This window comes from Ailuropoda melanoleuca, chromosome 13 (assembly GCF_002007445.2).
Source record: "Ailuropoda melanoleuca isolate Jingjing chromosome 13, ASM200744v2, whole genome shotgun sequence".
NCBI lineage: Eukaryota > Metazoa > Chordata > Mammalia > Carnivora > Ursidae > Ailuropoda > Ailuropoda melanoleuca.
Genome location: NC_048230.1, coordinates 35,496,330 through 35,515,906, shown reverse-complemented (window position 1 = coordinate 35,515,906; position 19,577 = coordinate 35,496,330).

Below are 19,577 nucleotides of genomic sequence, written 5' to 3'. Positions count from 1 at the left end.
GAGCCCCTGGGCTCTTTCTGCTCCGGGCTGTTGGTGAATTACTTACAAAGCGCCTAGACTTCTCTGAAGGGTGAACGATTCGTTCCCTCTCGCATTGTCCGCCTTCAGTCTCTTTCTCCACCACCGCCCGGCACGCTCTACTGATCTAAAATCAGAGCAATTAGAGCAATGAATTCTCTGGAACAGCAACTCCTACAGACACTCAGCTGTGCCCTCGCATCAGCGCCTCCCAGCCCTCATTCCCAGCAACCAGGCAAGAGCATGTAGACCCTTTAAAAACCTATGTCAACTCCCGTGTTAACCGCGTCTGGATCCTGGAGCTTTACAGATTAAATTGTGTGTCCGTGTGTCTCTGTGTGTGCCTTGTGTGTGTGTGTGTGTGTGTGTGTGTGTGTGTAAGTGGAGTAAGTGGATAAACCTCTGAGTACTGTGGTGTCATAACGAAGCTTTGCTCTTAAAGGACACAATATATTTAGGAGTCTTCCTTACACAGAGTTTGAAATTCCTGTGTGTGTGTGTCATGTTTATTTCCTCAAGCGAGCAAATGCGTCTTTCGTGCAGTTTATTTAAACCTCTAAAAGGCCTCCCTAGAGTCGCCAAACTGCTTTGCCAATCTAGCGCGTATTCAGGGCGGTACAGACAGGGTGGACTTTTGTGTGTAGGGGAGGTGAAACTGACAATTCAAGGGAAGGGTCTGCGCGGGTACCCACTTCCTAGCCTCATACCCTCACATGGCCCCTAGGAGGTGCTGGTGAGATATGCTAGGTTTTGCAGATGCGTTCTTAACCCTGCGTTAGCAAGTGTGCCGCTTTTCCTAGCACTGAGAGAGATAACTGAAATGAAAAGTGTGGAATAAGTTGTGCGTGCGGTGTCACTGCTTTGACAGCCAAACGTATTGCTGTGCCGTCACTCGCTGAGATTATACAGTCCTCCAAGCCCTGAAACCGTCTTGCCTTTAAAAACCCTGGTTGCTGGGAATAATGCCTCGCACCCCGGGGCCGGGGGCGGGGGTGGCAGGTGGGGGACTGTCTACTTTAATATTTATTAAGTAATGTATTACTTTTAAACAGCTTAAATTAACTCTGCAGAATAGATGGATGTATAGAAACCCAGGCTGTAGCCCCAAGCTAAAAACGTGCAGACAGACAAGCTAACTTTATGTCGTCAAAGGAAGGAGAAGGAGTCACATCTCACTCCACCACAATGGGCTTTTTCTGAAACGTGTTTCTGCATGGATTTCTTCTAAGAAACAGGTGGGAGAGGTCCCAGTTAATCCCTTAAAACACATTAAGCCTAAATGGGAAGAGGAAATTAATCATTATGTATGTTCTCTTCTTTATGATGATTCAATCCGTGCCACTGTAGATGGCTAAGAATTTTCCAACCCATGTGAATGCAGAGACGCAGCATTTTTGTTTCCAGGTAATGAGCTCTTTTTGAAAATCAGTCACCCAGAAAGGGATGCCATTTCTCTAGAACAGGCGCTGAAATTGTTTTATTATTCTACTCTAAATTAACTGAGTACACCCTAGGCCAAGATACTTTCATGTAATAGAAGAGTCTTTAAAGAAATGAACACAAAGTTAGAAGGTGATGGTTGGTTGTGTAAATTTAGTTATGGGAGGGGGAAAATAAATGCACATATCCTAACCTTTCTTATCAACTTCACTCTTACCCACCATGGGCTGATAGGCAGCAATGCTTCTTTCTTGAAGTAGAAAGTTAGAGAAAAATTGGTTATTGCAATAAGCTGCTTGCCAGCCTGAATCGAAGTTTTACCTTAATTATCTAGCTAAATAAGGAAAGTGAAGGATTATGCTTTGTAAGTAAATAAAACTGTGTAAATGCATGTTAGCATTGATTAACTCTGCTGCTTCGTATTATAAAGGAAAAAAATTAAATGTGCATTTTAATTAATGAGTGACTTTTCACTCTGTCCCTATTAGGAAAATTCTAGTGTTCCAAAGCATTCAGTGCTTTCTGGAGTGATGCATGATACAGATTTCTCTAGTCAGAGTATACCTTTTTTGGCTGAATCAGTCCTTATTTAGCAAAAATCTCCATTAGTTTTGGACACCAGTGCAGCTGGGTGTTGGGATCCATCTGTGGATTAAATTTTTCCAAGGAAATGACAGTTATGCTCTTACTGATTCCCTCCACAGTAACCACCTATAATATTAGAGCCAAATATTAGTCATAATCTAGATCTGCAGTCAGATTATGAATGGTTGTGTGACGCAGAATGTGATTGTTCCACTAGCAGCACAAATCTTTCCTTTGCACTTATATAAATATCTCTAGCAATTAGACATATTTCCAGACTTCTATTAACCATCTATGCAGTCCAATTTTACAATGAGGAGAAATGAAAATCTCCTGTCATTTGCATCTGCTGGATATTAAGAACCCCTTATTAATCTTCAGAGTAATAATTGATATCAATAAATAAAACATAAATGTCAGATGAACATAAAGTGTAGGTAGGATGAGTTTGCAATCTGCTGCAATGAGGACAAGCCATTGACGACGGTAGTGTGAGGCACCGAATGTCATCTTATCCATGGGAAAAGAGCTTTGGCAATTTCACTTACCATACTGGTAAGATTTCATCTTCATTTTAAATTCCATAAGTGTATTTGTTGAGTAAATACTTTGTACTTTAACGATATGCTGAGTGATATGGGAGACTGACGAGCCCTGGGAGGAACAATTCCTTCAGTCTGAGAATTCACAATCTCTCATTGAGAGGATAAGCAATGCACAAGTGAAATCAAATGAGTATAAATAAGGCAGCCTATGATTGAAGTGCTAAAATCGACCATGCAAGGAAAGAAAAAAGAATCTGGAGAGTTTCTGAGGAGTGAAATCAACTAGAATTCATGGGCAAGTTTAGAATGGAGGACTTAATCTGTGTGACATAGTACCATGTAGAGCTGGGTTAAGGATGCTGAGAGCGAACCAGAAGACAGGATTGCCTCTTCATTCAGTTTATGTCTTAAAATGCCTGTTATGCTCCCAGATCTGTCTATATACATGTAATCGTGTCTATGAATTATAAGCTGCTTCTCTGAAGGCTGAATGTCTCTGCCTACACAGACACTGTTTCTTCTAAAGCAGTGGGCTTTATTCCATAAGCCTTATTGGCCATTTGTGGCCACTGTAACACACAGTGATGATGCCTTATTTTTCTGGCATACCTGGCAATGCAGCATATCATATAATAGCTTTTCTAACTAATTGACATTTCTTCGTGGTGAGAATCATCATCTCTAATACACTCTGTGCACCCTCGAACTCTATCCGATTGCCCCTGGAGAGCTCTGTATATCTCTACTACAGCATGTTTTGTTCCTGTTGTGCTATTGCAAATATGTTTCCCTCTATATCTTCCACTTTTCAAAATCCACTGCCATGTCTTTTTTCTCTTTATCTCCTCATTGCCTTGCACACGGCCAAGGAAATACATCAGTCTCAAAAACTGTCAGCTGAATGATGGAATGAAAGTAACGGTATTTTTGAGTATACTACGACTTTTGAACAATGACTCAGTATCATTATAAGCATAAGCTATGTTCACCTGCCACAGAGAGGAACTATCCGGGCACAGTGAGAGCAACGCCTTCTACGTTAAATGACCATAGACGAAGCTTATTTAAGTCTTCTGTTTGTTTTTTTCTCTCTTCTCCACCAATGACAGCCTTCACTTCTCATTTTTGCTTCTGCCAAATATATCAGGCTGCCACCATGCTCCATCTAATTTGTTGATTCTCATCTGCACTGGCCTGAGAAATTATATAACCAAGGTTGCTTAAAAATATATGCAAAGTGAAAGCAAATATAATCTAAAGGGCTTAAAGTGGATATATATTTTTGAAATAGTATGAGCAGATGCCAAATTTGGAGTTACCTTGTTTTGGTCAGTTTCTTTTTTTGGATAAAAAAGCTTCAGGATATGGATTTATGACATCTATTTTAGCTTCTCAGAGCATTTAAATGCTTTAGTCCTTGCATTTACTGTGTAATGAATAGTTGAAGAAGACCTCTGGGTAAGGGAGGTGACTTTGTGTCTGCAAATGTGCATATGTCTATACATATATGTACAACAAAATCATATAGTCATTTATTGAGAAATCATCTGAGTGCTTACTGGGTCCATTAAGGTCCCAGTCCATATGACCTTTATTTTCCATCAAATATGTTAAAACCAACAATCATAAGTGGAATCATTTTTTTTTTTAATTCACACTTGCAGAGCAGCTGAATTATTATTTAGCAAATTACTCTTCTGTCATGCTCTGGAAGACTTTACGTATTTCGTGTGGGTGAGACAACTACATTCTGGAAGTGCTGTATTCATCCAGACCTCCCATTACTGTGGCTCTGAACACAATGATTATGATAACCGTGCGGTCTGCGGCACATCAGCTCCCTTAGAGGTAATGAGCCCAAAGTCTCGGTTCATTCTCTGTTAAAGTCAATGGCAGCTCCTTAGGTCAGGGAGCCTTGCCATAAAATGCCTGCAACTTGGCGTTTTCCAGAACTAACAACAACAAAAAACAACTTCAGACAACCAAAGTTAGTCACCCTTGTAGACATTTCAGGAATATGCCACAAGATACAAGAACAAACAAGACATATTTTGAGCACTGTCAATGATACTGAGATGTTCTTTTTTATTTATTTATTTATTTTGGTCATGTTACCTTTGAAAGAAAGAATGCATACCCGGTGTCTAGGTTTGGGAATATTGGCTTTAACACTGTGTGCGCGTGTGTGTGGTTTTTCAAGTGTTGAGTATGTGTGGGTCTTTTTTTTTTTATTGTCAAAGCAATTATGGAAAATGTACAAGGTAAACATTAAAAATGTAGGAAAACATAGAAAATAAATCCATATTCCCACCGTTATAAATACTTTGGTATATCTCTTCCCTCTTGTCCTATCTTTCTATTTCTATTTTATATTTTTATATTTTTTATAATTTTAGGATCGATTGTGTCATACTTTTGTATACAAGAGTATCATACTTTTTATATGTATTTGTCATGCAGTTAAAATTCATTCTAAAGCATATATTTTAATGTTTATATGTATTTTATGCCCATAATATGTATGAACCATACTTTGATGAATCATCACCTATTCTTATAACTTTATATTCATTTTCGTTTTATACTCGTATAAAGATGCATTAACTGCTCTTGTAGATTGTTTATCTCCATCTCCTACTATTTTGTTAGGTTTCCAAATGTGGAATTACTAGGTCAAAGAGTATGCTCTCTTGAAACTTTTGTTTAAATTGCACTCCTTCAAGTCAAATCCCAATGCATGCATTGAATTTCAAGGGTGTTCTAAGTTGTGTGACCTTGACAGTGGTGATGGCATTGCACGTGGGGAGAGTTTGGGTTTTGGGTCAGCCTGCTATGTGTTTGTGACATTGTTCCATACAGCTGTAAAAGACTGTTAGAGGGATTAGAAATAATGCATAAAATAATAATGCATAACATAGAGGGATTAGAGTAGTGCACATAAAATGCTTGACATCAAATGAACACTTAGGCCGTGGAATTATTTACCCTAGCTCTTGCTGCTGCCGCCACTAATGATGATGAGGTTAATAAATAGAGTAACTTAATTGGGGGAGTAAGATGTCTTCAAGAGATATTTATATATGATAAGCCTTAAAATAACATAGCGAGCTGTTGCAGTGCCTGCCTCTGTGCAAAAGTCATACATGAAGAGGTGAGTATCTGAGGAGTTGGGGAACATTTTCATGGCTATATCGAAGTATGGCTGGGTGTTAGAGGGGGAAAAGCAAAGTGGATTGTCCAGGTTATGGTCAGCATTTGAAAACATGCATGAATAAAGGGATATTAGGATTGAACATTAAATTTGAGCCAGAATTTAGACCCGTAAGACAAGCATGAGGAGTGGAGTGACACTTGATTCTTTAGACAGGGAAGGATCTGCAGATGAGTGAATGCAAGGCCAAGAGATGTGAGCAGGACTGTTAGAACACTGATCAACTGTCATTTCTCTGTTGCCTCTGGCCGTGGTCCTACCGTGTGATCTTTTCTTCTGGATTTCTCTTCATGCAATTTTCTAAATACCAATTGTAATTGACAAGGAAATCGAGACAGAGAAATTCTCGTTGCAAAGAAGCTCCTTGTGTGAGTGGAGGCTGTTAACACAGCCACCGAGCCTGTGGATATCAAGCCCAAGTTTCCTTCTACTTTCGGCAGAGAATAACTTTTCATGGCATCTCTGCTCAGACAAATCTAGAAATTATAGAATAGGGCTGATAATTTTCGCAGCCAATGACTAATTCCCCCCAAATGGTTCCTACTCTGACTGTAATGTATAAAATTTGGCCTTGCAGTCCTCACGCAAGACCTATTTCCAAATATCTGGCTCAATTCTTCTGCTTTCCTGTGAGAGACTTTCTTCTATTTAAAAAATAAATTCGGGGGCGCCTGGGTGGCACAGCGGTTAAGCGTCTGCCTTCGGTTCAGGGCGTGATCCCGGCGTTATGGGATCGAGCCCCACATCAGGGCTCCTCTGCTGGGAGCGCTTCTTCCTCTCCCACTCCCCCTGCTTGTGTTCCCTCTCTCGCTGGCTGTTTCTGTCTCTGTTGAATAAAAAAATAAAAAAAAAAATTAAATTCGATCAGTATCTAAGGAGATGAGGAATCGTTTCCTCCCTCATTGACTTGTGTTCTGCAGGCAGAGAGCCTTCATTGGCCCTTGGTCAATTTATCTTTTAATATCCAAAGCCCTGCGTATAAGTTACAGACAAGTAACTTGTATCACAACTAAGCAGAAATCAAATGCTATACCTCATAGTCACTGATAACATTAATGACTCATGATAATAGAAAAAACAGCATTAATAGCATTATATGATTATTTAAAGAAAACCCAAGTTATGTTACTGCCCATTTTTTAAGTGCTTAACGTAGATATTTTGATGTACTAATTAGAGTCAAGTCCAGCTATTTCTTCTCCTCCATTTGGATTTGAGCTTCATCCAGCCCATTCTAAACATTAAAGAAATCCAAAGGCACGATCGCTGGAAAGGAGCATTTCAGAAAATTGTTTCTGTAGTTAGTAACAGAGAAACTCTGAATTTATTACACAGATTTAAATTCTGTCACGGTGTTTCAGCTTCTAATCTTCTTATCAGCAAAGAAGATCTCATTTTAAAACTTGTATTTATGCTAAATCTGTCTGTTTCTGTGGTTGGTATAACTGAATCACCAAATTTTAGCAGGGCAGGAACTGACACTATAAATAATGACTTCTTGTCACCTCATGGTCATCCTCCTGCATGTAAACTGAAATATAAAGACTCCTACTGTACTTTCAAAGTCAACTTGGGGGAAAAAATCAATTAAGAGAGCGAGCTTTCCCATTGACTGAGATTAAACCTCTTATAGGTGTTAACCTGCAGTAATGCTTTCCAAAAGGAAAAATCCTTGAAGGATAATAATGTATTTCCTGCTTGGGCAAAGGTTAAAACCCAAAGCTATTGTTCTTAATGCCTATTATTTTAAAATAAAAATCTAGTGCCTCCTTAGTACCGGATTAAGTGAAAGAAGGAATGTACTTAATAATTAGTGGGCACAAAGCAAAATCAAAGTGCATAAACGTGAAAATGCACACACACACAGAGTTCTACCTCTTGGCCTCACGGTGTCATATCTAAAAACCTCACAAGACGTTGAAGACGGCTCAATTTTGATTTGTAGTTACTTAGTTCTGACAAAAGAGCTGTAGTCAGCTTGCAGACTCCAATTTCTCGGCAACTTGCTTTCATGATTCTGATTTTATGGTGTTTAAGAGTTCAGTTATATTTTACAATTTGCAATTTAAAACATTATCTACTCACCCATCGCACACATATTTCTTATGCATGAAAATATGAAACTTTCAAGGCAGATAGTGACGACTCTGTCAGTATTTTCCAAAAATAGAATAATCTATAAAGCTCTGAGGCTAAACAGCTTCAATCTTTCTGCAAAACGCTAGCTAAGTACACATAACTTAAGCCGTGCTTCCCTTGGAACAGCCGACGATCAAAATGTTACTTGGATGTCCTGGCAGAAGTTCATCTGAACGTCTACTTGGTCAAAGCATCATTTAGCACAAAAGACTGTCACCAGTGCCATATTCATAGTGTCAAAATCCAGGCAGTATAATGGAAATCTGTGCATGTCTCCTTAATCCTGGGCTCACAAGGGATCGGCGCTCTGCCCTAAGTGAATTAAGCACAGATATTAATTCACTCCTCTCTATGTTCTCTCTTCTTTCCTCATGCATTGCTCGCCTTGGTTCATTTTTCCTCTCTGTGCTCCACACAGTATTTCAATTCCTACAAGAAAAGAGGACCCAGACATAGCCAGTGATCCAGGCGGAGCACTTGGAATTGTATTATTAGCATTGTTCAGCATTTGCTCCATCTGTGCAAATGCGGTTCATGAGCTGACTGATTCCAGCGTCACAGGCTCCCGGACAAAAGCACAGCCCATCACAGCAACTTGCCGGCCAAGCCTCAAGCACACCGAGTATAAAAACCAACCCATACCCTGCAGGTAAAATAGTCCAGGCGGCACAAAATAAAAATAAAAAATTACATAAAAACCATTTTGAAATTATTTTTCCGCAAGGGAGAGCAATTCTCAGTGAATGGACTTACGGGCCATGACATAAAACCCCCCAAAATGAGTGAAAGAACAGGAAAAAGAGGAAGACCCCTAGGCACGGACAGGTGTCCTGTTCTTTCTCCTGTCTCCCGAACCCTCTTCGGAGTCTCCACCAGCAAGGAAGGCAGCCCGACCTGAGGCCCCGTTTCCAGCAACATAGGGACCGGAGGTCTCTCGAGCAAGGTTTCACCCCCTAACGCCACGGAAGACCCCCTCAGACCAAGAAAAATTTTTCTCACAGGAGAGTTTGAGAGAGTCTATGAGTTCATGCTCGAAATGAATTTCCTAATTTCCTCTCTGGGCAAATACCAGGGTATTTATTTCTCTTACGTAATTTCCAGGGAGTCCGCTATGTGACCCGACTTCTATTCTGTTGGTCTACTGCGGGACCTTACCGTCAAACGGTCACCCTTGGTGAGAACGTACCCAAGGACTGATATATGACTGCAAAGGAACTTAACAATTCCTGGAAGGAAAAGGGTTAAGAGCCAGTAAAAACAGCATAAATTTACACATGACCTAGTACGATTACACTTTTATTCTCTTCCTTGCAGGGAACAACAATGGCAACCTCCATAACTAATGCTTCTGGTCCAAAAAACGTTCTCAACAAACTTGTGGTTCGAAAGGAGCTCTAGACAGAGAGATGTACATGCCGGTGGTTTTTCTTTCAAAAGGATCTGAAAGGTTCATTACATCATGGAGAAATAATCTCAACTATTGGGAGCAGGGAGCAGCCTTGTGATTGGGTTGTGATGGTCTGATTCTGGCTGACAAGCTCTAGAATTACAACTGTTCTGTCCCGATCTTAACCTAACTTCGAGGAAGGGATGGGTGGCTTCAGTAGCCAAAGGACTTGACTTCAGAAAGAATCATGAGCAGAGAAAAGCCAACAAACAAACGAACAAAAACAAAACAAAACAAAAAACTGGCCCTGGAGAAAAATAGGGGACATGCATTTGTTTTCCCTTATAGATGAGATCAAAGGCTCCAAAGAGTGAATGAACCAGATGCTGACTAATCCTTCAGTGGAGGCTTCCCTATGGAAACAAACTGGTTGCAAATGGAGATCAGAGATTGCTGTAAAGGGTCCTGGTCTGGGGAGGGGGTTGGGGGGAGGCTGTGATAGAAAGCGGGCAGAGCTAGATTGCAGCCCTCTGTCCGCCCCCCTTCCCCCCACTGCTCTAATCCCTTAACTCCCTCCCTCCCCACCCAATAGTCCCCTTTCCTTTTCTCCCTTTCTCCTCTAGTAATTTTCCATCAGCTGGAGAGCAAGCACATCAGTTGTCACACTGTTGGGAAAAGTTGCATGTTTGCGCTTGGCCGTGGTGGCATCTGGGTGGCCTTGTATTTGCCTATGGAGCCCACTGATTCTAGAGTGGCATGCAGCAGCTGCTCCGGGGCCATGTCCTACCAATGTCACTCTGTTCTCTTCCTCCCTTCTCCTCCTCCTTCCTTGCGGTTCCTTTGCAAATGTCTCAAGGAAAACCTTTATGATGCTTCCTGGCAATGAAACTCAAATATCTAGATCAGCAGGTATCTGGAAGAGGTGGTCTTGGGGACTTCTCAATACAGTTAATTGTATTGGAAGTACTAATGAAGGACTCAATTAAAACGAAAAAGGTAACAACCCAGGGAAAGAAAAAATGAGACATTATGAGATAGTGTCATTAGGAAATTTTTTCCTTTAAATATTAATTTTTCAAAAAATCTGATTCCCTGTGTAGAATTTTACTTCACAATCCCCTTTATTTTGTTAATGAAAACAATACAAGATTGAGCATTTTGGTGGGAGAGTAACTACATCAAAAAAACGAACCAAAGATATAAGATTTATATGCAAATGTCACTCTATTACAAGACCCATAGAAAATGAAAGCTTTTTCCTGAAATCGGGGCCTTTCTGATATTTTAAGTCAAGGATGTCACCCTGTTCTAGAACAGGAGATCTGCAAAGCTGCAGCCCACAGGCCAAATCTGGCTCACCATCTATACGGCTCCTAAGCTAAGAATGATTTACAGTTCTCAACTGTAGGCAGAAAAAATTGAAAGAATGATATTTTGTGACACTTGCCTGTTTTATAAAATGCAAATTTCTATCTTCATTAGTAAAGTTGTAATTGGAATGTAGCCACGCTCGTTTGCTTACAGATTGTCTATGACTGCTGCTTCTGTTGAGTGAAGAGACAGAGCCCATATTTGGCTCACAAATCCTAGAATATTGACTCTCTGGCCCCTTATGGAAAAAGTTTGCTGACCACTGGTCCAGAATACTGCTACGAGCATTAGGCCAAATTGAGTATAAAGGGTATGAAAGCCATTCTTCATCTCTAGTACTATCAGGCTGAATACTTTTAATTGTAGGATTTATTTAACTGTTGGTGCCTCCTTGTTAAAATGGAGAGAAAATGCTCATAGATTTATTTTTAGGATTAGCCATATATGGAATATAAAATACGTATTCAAACAATAAATATTTTCTGTTCAGACTAATTATAGTTGACATATTCTGATCAAGTTCACTTACATGTCAAAATTAAGTGTCTTCCAAGTAGGCTCCTAAAATAAAATATGGGTTACTGTTAGTATCAATCCTTAAAGAAATCAGTGAATGTCAAAACCGATTTCTGCAGAGAGTGATTTTTGCAAATCTATAGCCTAGCCTGTTTTAGGCTTGCAGATCCACAGGGGACCTGCGAGTCTATGAAACTATTAGACAAGTTTTTCCCTTTGAGCTGCTTCAACTCAAGGAACCTTGAATTTGATCTCATTAACAATCGTTGTGTTGCATGTAAGAGTATTTAATGATTGAAAAATATTTAAAAAAATAAAATAGAGAAAATGGATTATTTTGCAAAAGAAATTAGGTCCTGAAAAATGTTTAAGGACTCTGAACTTTGAATGCAGATTATAACATATGATTCCATTCCTTTGAGGAAAAAAAATCTTTATGTTTAAATCAGTTTCCAAATCTGAACCTCTTTCTGTATTTGTCTTCAGTGCGAGGATTAGGATGTGATAAAGAAGGCAGTACACGCCTTAAATGTGAACTTAAAGAGGCACAAAATAAATAAATAAATAAATAAATAAATAAACCTAAAAACCCCAACAACCCAATAATCAAGATAAGTAATAGTTAAATGAATACTTTTTAAAAAATAACCAATGCAAAATAATCTATGATAAACAAGATAGGTCAAAATTTTTATATATATATTCAGATTTATTGGAGTTGCCTGCAGTAGAAAAACTCAAAATAGCAATACATTAAAAAATACAAACCTATTTCTCTTTCATGTAAAAACACCTGGAGATGGGCACCCCATGGGTGGTATGCTGAGGGGCCTGATGCAAAATTTAACAATGACCTAGGAGATGTGATTATAATTCATTTTTATTTACTTATGTTTGTGCATTGGCATTTTCTCATTTTTCTCTAAATATTTATTATTTCATAATAAAGAAAAAGCCTAATCCACTGTATGATTTTAAGACTAAAATGAAGATGCCATTCCTTTTTTATTAAAAGTTTGTCTTCTTTCTTAAGACCAAGATGGCATTTTGATCCTTCGTTTGTGGAGGTGATTACAAAGAATATTGGGTAAATGCTGTTCCAGGGCACACAGACTTTGCAATCACATTTCCATACTCACTAGGGGAAAAATATTATATCTGTCTAGAAACACAACTTAATCATTCATGTAATATTTTGTTCTTTAGCTGTTAATTGAGTGAACACAGAAGTAGTTCTAAACCAAGGTAAGTTCACTGGTGAGGCTAGGGGAAATTTCCTCCCTGGGTTTAACAAGAAAAAATAAAAAGCAGAATGCACATATTTAATATAATTCAATGGGCACCTTTTACTGCCCAGCCTCACAGAAGGCAAATCCTGGTAAATTCCTTCGAGGAACGGAAGTACAAAGTCACCAAAATATAGAATTTATAGGAGTTTGGTCTTTTCTCCCCAAACGCCACTAGACATGCCTATAGCCTAATTCAATCCTATTCTGCAAGAGTTACATTGTCTGTTTATTTTAATATCAGAAGCACAGTATTAAATAGGGCTTTGGATTTCCTCTCATTTGAATACTTCCTTTAAAAGGGAGAGAGGTGGGAACACATCCTAGCATTAACTCTCCTGCCCCTGGTTTGTCATCGCGCTATTAATAATATGAAATGCTAAGCCCACAGACTGACCCTGGAAACCAGATTCTCATATGTGAAAATCTTCCTGAAAATATTGATTTCCAGTGAGCTTGTTTCTGATAGGTTGGTCACTGGACATTAATTTTTCTTAACCCAGTTAGATAGTAGCATAACAGTTGTGCTTCCGTAGAGAAAAATTTAGCCATTCAAAACACATGACATGGAGAAAAAGTTCAGAATTGCCTCTAGGAATCAATTAAAAACACAACAGAGAAAAACCAAATATGATACTGATGGGATTTAAAAACTGGTAAATTATTGCATTTCCTGAGAAACTGTAGGGAGAAAATTCATCAAACATTAAAAAGAAATAAAACAGCTCATTGATTTCAATGGAATTTTGAATTTTGGAATCTACTCCAGTGAAATGGTAATGGTGATACTAATTCCCTCAAACAGTATAGGACCCCCCCCATCCTTTATATTTAGCTTAATAATTTTTTTATTTAAAAAAAAAGGGATGCTAGTGATCTTTGGGGTTAAATATTATTGATCAAAAATCCATGTATAAAAAATCGATGATTTATTTTATAATGTTTTAATATTGTACAAACTTGGAGGAGGTTGAACAAGATTTTCCTTGCAGTTCTGTCCAAAGTTATTTTTCTGTGATCTCTTTGGCCAAACTAAAATGGTAGAAATTTTACCTTATGTTATTGGCCCTCTTAACTTTGTCTACTAGAAATAAAATTGTTATGATCTCTGTTCAAGACTTCCACATGAACGTAAGTCCTGTGAGAATCATGTAATTTAAATGATTAAGATGTAAACACAGTTAAGTATGAGTTATTACCTTGGCTCTCCATGACCTGGGTGGTTTTAGTCCTATGACATTCAATATGACATCAGTATATATTTTTTGTTTGTTTTTGCATAGTTACTTTAATCTGTTGATCTCTGAAAGTTGATATAAATGTGCCGTTACTACTATTACTATTATTATCATCATTATCATTGTAGTTTCCAGGTCAGAGAATGTTGAGCTAAAGACCACCTCTTTCTTTCTGTAAGTAATTGTATGTAAGTTTAAAAACTATGGTATCCTGTTTTTCCTTCATATAGTCTCCTGGAAAAACTAATTAGATGGCAGCTATCATTGCTAACGTACAAAAAATAAGAATATAGTGCATTTGATGCTTTGTAATTATTTGTAAATAAGCCTACTAACAAGTCTCTGTGAGCCTCTCTCTTATTTGTATGTTATAATAGTCAACAAAAGCATCTTGGCTACACGATAAACAGCAACTTTAATATAAATTAAATATAAGTACAACCCTCATCCGAACAGTACAATTGAACTTACAATGACAACCACAAATTATTCATCAGAGTTTTGTTTACACCAAAAAGGCCTCTTTCTAAGAGTCTACATTGAATATTTTTCATTAATCAATGCGACAATGCGTGCCCTAATTTACACCCAAACATAGCTTTGCAAATAGTTGATGCATTCCTTGAAAAACCCATTGTCAGACTTGAATCCATCCCCCTCTCTCTTTACAGTACTTTCAATGAAAAGCGGACTTCTCTAGTTTGTATATTCTATTGATTGATTGAAAATCTCCCTATTCGGTCTTAGCATCACTTAACGCCATGTGCTGTAGTAGCAAATTTTAAAAGCATGCACAGTAAATTCAAAAATCAAATTTAGGGGCACCTGGGTGGCTCAGTTGGTTAAGCCTTTGACTCTTGATTTCAGCTCAGGTTATGATCTCAGAGTCATGAGATCAAGCCCCGCATTGGGGCTCTGTGTTGAGCATGGAGCCTGCTTAAGATTCTCTCTCTCTCTCTCAAAAAAAAATCAAATTTAAAGAACTTTGTTATAGAAGGATATCCAGGAATACCCCAAACCAAGGCAGGACCAAATCCATTAAGATCTGTCCCCTCAAAAAAGAATGGACATGGAAAGGGTCCATTGGAGAGGTAATCAATAGCAATCCAGGGTAAGTACAGGGGGATGGGGCTGACTTTAACAGAAAAGACCAGTTTTGACATTAAATGGAAATATGTGGGGAAAAAAAATCAAGCCCACAGATGAAAAGAAAAAATAAAAGTGAAACTCTCATGAAGACAAACAAATGTTGGATTTTAGCTCTTTGGCTCCATCACCAACCCTCCGCAGCCAGGTAGACACAGCTCTAGAAAGACCTCAGCTCCAAACAGACTCTGGTTCTCTAGCTCGAGTACTCAACACAGCCTTTTTTACTACACTTTAATACCAGATCCTAAAAAGCTCGTGAAATAGTATACAGACCCATGGGCCAGGATGGAGTCCCAGCACTCCTTACGCAAACCTTCGGCAGTTGGTTGTAATCTAGGACCAGAGAGGGAGGGAGAGCGAGCACGTTGAGTCAGAGGCTTTTTTCTCCTTGGTATATGTACGTGGTCAGATGTTCTTCCTGAGCCAAAATGGTGATCTAGCCACTTCTTTCTGGATCTTCACAATTAGTGTTTCCATGGCAGAGAAAATTAGTTCTTTCTTTTACTGAATTGTGTGAGCAACTGTGCCACGCACAGAGATGAGCCGTGTTCGTTTCAAAAGTTGGGGTTTTTTTTTGGGTTTCTTTTGTTTTGTTTTTGAAATCTGGGTTTTTTTAAAATTGGTAAATTCTTGGGGCGCCTCGGTGGCATAGCGGTTAAGCGTCTGCCTTCGGCTCAGGGCGTGATCCCAGTGTTATGGGATCGAGCCCCACATCAGGCTCCTCTGCTGGGAGCCTGGCTGCTCCCTCTCCCACTCCCTGCTTGTGTTCCCTCTCTCGCTGGCTGTCTCTATCTCTGTCAAATAAATAAATAAAAATCTTTAAAAAAAAATTGGTAAATTCTTGCGAATTCTGTTGTATGCCAAATGTTATAGATGATGGAAAACACACAGCCATGTTGACTGATGTGTCTTTCAACATGGTCACAGGACTCTGAGGGGCTTTGGGGGCACCTGACGACCCCATTATATTTTCCTGGTCCATTCATGCTCCTGGGCTCTGAGAGGAGTCCTGGAGCCATTTCCACCTCCCCTCAAACCTGGAACATACACTCCACTCTTAGCTGATTCCCTTGCTTCTCATCAAGAAATGGAAGCAGAGAGAAGGTACTCTTCCCTCTCCAGGCCCCTGCGCGCACCCGTGTCTTCATCCCTGCCTGGGCACAAGCTTCTCCCTCCTGTGTCTGTAGCTGGGAGGTCCCCCTCCCTCCTCTTGTAGACCGGGTGCCGTCCCTTCTCATCTATTCAAGGCCTCTTCTTTATTTATCCCCTCTCTCCTACATTGTCTATTTTTTCCTCTCTAGGGGATCGTTCCCATCTGCTCATAAACATGCTTAAACTACCTCCCACTAACAAAAGAAAGAAAAATACAAAGAAGGAAATTAAAAAAAAAAAAAAAGGGAAAGCGTCCCTTGACCCTGTACCTTTCTCCAGCTGCTAATTCATTTATCCCCTCCTTTTATCAAAACTTTTCAAAAGGTGTCCCTGTCTCCTCAGCCCAAATTCTCCATCGAATCTCCTTGAGTCAGGCACACCCCCAGGCATTCTTAACCACCCCCCCCCCATCAACTCTGTTTCCTCACACTTGGCCTCCAAGCAGTATTTGACAATTACTTGCTCACTTTTTTTTTACTCGGCTAAGTAATCTCTCATCTGTCTCTTCTCCTGCCTCACAGGACAGCACCTTCTTGTCTCCCTTTAATGACTTTATTAGTTTCAACCTCCCCATGTTGCAGTGACCCTGGCGCTGGGACCATCCAACAACCCCCTCCCCGAGTCTCCACTCAATTCCTGGGGGATCTCATGCAAGCCTGTGCCTTCATAGAGACCTGTCTACGCAGAGGGCTTCCAAGTTCCCATTCTCAGGTCTGATCTCCCACAGCTTCTTCAAAGCCACATATACGGCCTCCTACTGTTTTTTTGACTTGGGCACATACAACAAGGGATTTGAAACACATCGTGGATCAAACAGAACTCTTAAGTTTTGCTTCTTCCCCAGGCTCTCAAACTTGTTTCTGCTCCAAGGCCTCTGCACTGGCTTGGAACTCTGTTTCCACAGCTAGCCACACGGTTCACTTTCTCTCTTCTAGTTTTCTGAGCAAACGTCACCTCCACTGAGAGGCCTTCTTTGACTACTCTACCTAAAATGGCACCCATCAGTCTCTGCACATGTATATTCCTTTATTTTCTTTTTTCATAGCAACTTAAATGTGCTCGGCATTAAATTATGTTCGGTTTGTTTGTTCATCTGTTTGTTTTACCTTCTGTCTCTCCTACTAGATTGCAAGTTTCTAGAAAGATCATTTTTTTCGGTTTAGTTCATTATTACCTTCACGATGTCTATGAATGACAGACATGAGGTCGATGTTCACTAGATGAATACCTGAATTAGTGAATGTCAAAAAAAAAATGAGGTACTGCAATGGAAAATTTTTATCTCACTGACTGCATTATTTCTAGTCCTGGCAAATAACCAGAAGGATGATAGATAGATAGATGATAGATGATAGATAGATAGATGATAGATAGATAGATAGATAGATAGATAGATAGATAATGATAGATAAATAATGCTAGATAATGCTAGATAATGATAGTTAATGATAGATAAATGATAGATAAATAATGATAGATAATAGACAATGATAGATAAATGTTATATAATGATGATAGATAGATAGATGATAGATAGATATAGATGGAGGATAGATAGATAATGATAGATAGATAAGGAACAGGGAAAGGGAGGCAAGGAGAGAGAAAAAGTAAAACTAGTCAAAAAATGAAGCCATGGTTTAGAATGCGGATTATTGTGCATTGCAACGAACTCCGGGTAAGAATGTACAAACAGAAGATACGGATCATGTTTGGGTTCTGCTACTTTATAATTACATGACTGTAGGCAAGGTGTTTTCTGATTCTTAGCGTTTCATTGATAAAGTTGTGAGAAGAGGTATATGGGGGATATTTCTGTTATAAAATTCTGTGGGCCGCATCTCTAATTTACGGTGACATCATACCTGTAAAGGAGGCAGTGTTGGAACATGATGACATGGATTCGAATATTAAGATTGGAGACTTTTATCCCCCAGACAATAAAAATAGAGATGGGCACCACGCACTGGCCATGTACTCTGTGCTAAGTATTGTCTTACGTGCTTTTGCATGCCGTGAGTCATGCAGTTGTCACAACAGTCGTGGGAGGAACGTCCTTGTACCCCTAGGTAACATATGAGGAAACGTAGTTTGAGAACTTCGCGCGAGGGCACGTCACTAGACATCCACAGAGCTGGGACTCCAGTCTAGAACAGGACACCTCCTGGATGTCAGTCTAAATTAAACGAGAGAGTGTAGCAGAGAAAGAGAGATGCAGAGAGGCTACCATATAGACAATGAGAATCAGAGATAGAAACAGGGAAATTGATGGATGTGAAGAAGACAGAGAAATAAGAGACCAAGAGACAGATGAAGAGAAAACCAGGGCTAACTAGTAAGCTGGCACACTAGCATGGCAATGCCTCCGTGAGAATTTGTTAAACTCTCTGGTTCTGTCTCTCTCTTTCTCTCTCATTCTCTACACACACGTACTACTTATAAATGAGAGATTTGGGGAACTTCATTTTTTTCTAATAGTTTCATCCTTGATAAAACTATAGCCTTGATCAAACCAGCACTGATAATATAAACCAGTGGCCATTGCATTTCTGAATTTGGTACGAAATATATTCTTTAGTCCCGATGCACAAGTACTCTGTGGGAAGGTGGCCAGTCCTGTCTTTCTCTGCTCTTCACATCTGGATGCTGACATACTGAAATTTAGAAATCAAAAAAAAAAAAAAATCATTTAAACAAATATCACAACTCTTTGAAAAGCATAAAACTTATGAGATTATAACATATTTACAAAGCAAATCTTTACTCATGATAAAAATTGTGTTTATTAAGCTGTTTCTATTTATACATTAATGTGGTTATTCTAATCTAGTATTGGCGATTGATACTTAAATTCTGGTTGCTTTCTCTTACTATAAATAGATTTCTGGATTAATAATTAGATTCTCAATGCACATGATTCAGATTTCCATGTCTATGTTTGTAGATCAAGAACGGCAACCTAAATGAACTTCAATTTCGTCTCCTAAATACGTAATTCACATTGGGTAGCAGAGGGAGAGCCTAGTACATGGAATCCATACCTAGACCAATGCCATTTAGTTGCTTTTCAGTGTATGCTTTTTTCTGATTTAAGTGGTGCCCATTATATTTTATTTCTAACCTTTATTGGCAATGTGCTTCCCAACTTATTCTTCCAAATATCCTCCCATAATAGTGGGGAGAAAATAAAAACTTCATCGATTTACTTCATAGAAAAAACATGTGTTCTCTTGTGACCACAAGGTGGCACAATGGTGACCAAGAATATTCAACAGCCTAATAGAATTGCAATTACCAGAGCCTTTTACATAATTGTTATTATTAATACTGTGTCTTATTATCATTACGATATTTCAGAAGACCCACATATCACTTTAGCCTTTAGGGAAGAGATAAAGTGCTTTTATTTATTTTTTATCATCCTCCTTCTGCCTGCAAAATCATTTATATTTTGCTTTTTCCCAATCCCCAACCCCAGGAAGGACAAGTAGGTGTGTAGCACCTTCGTTTAATAATTGTCCAAAGTATTAAAACAAAGAG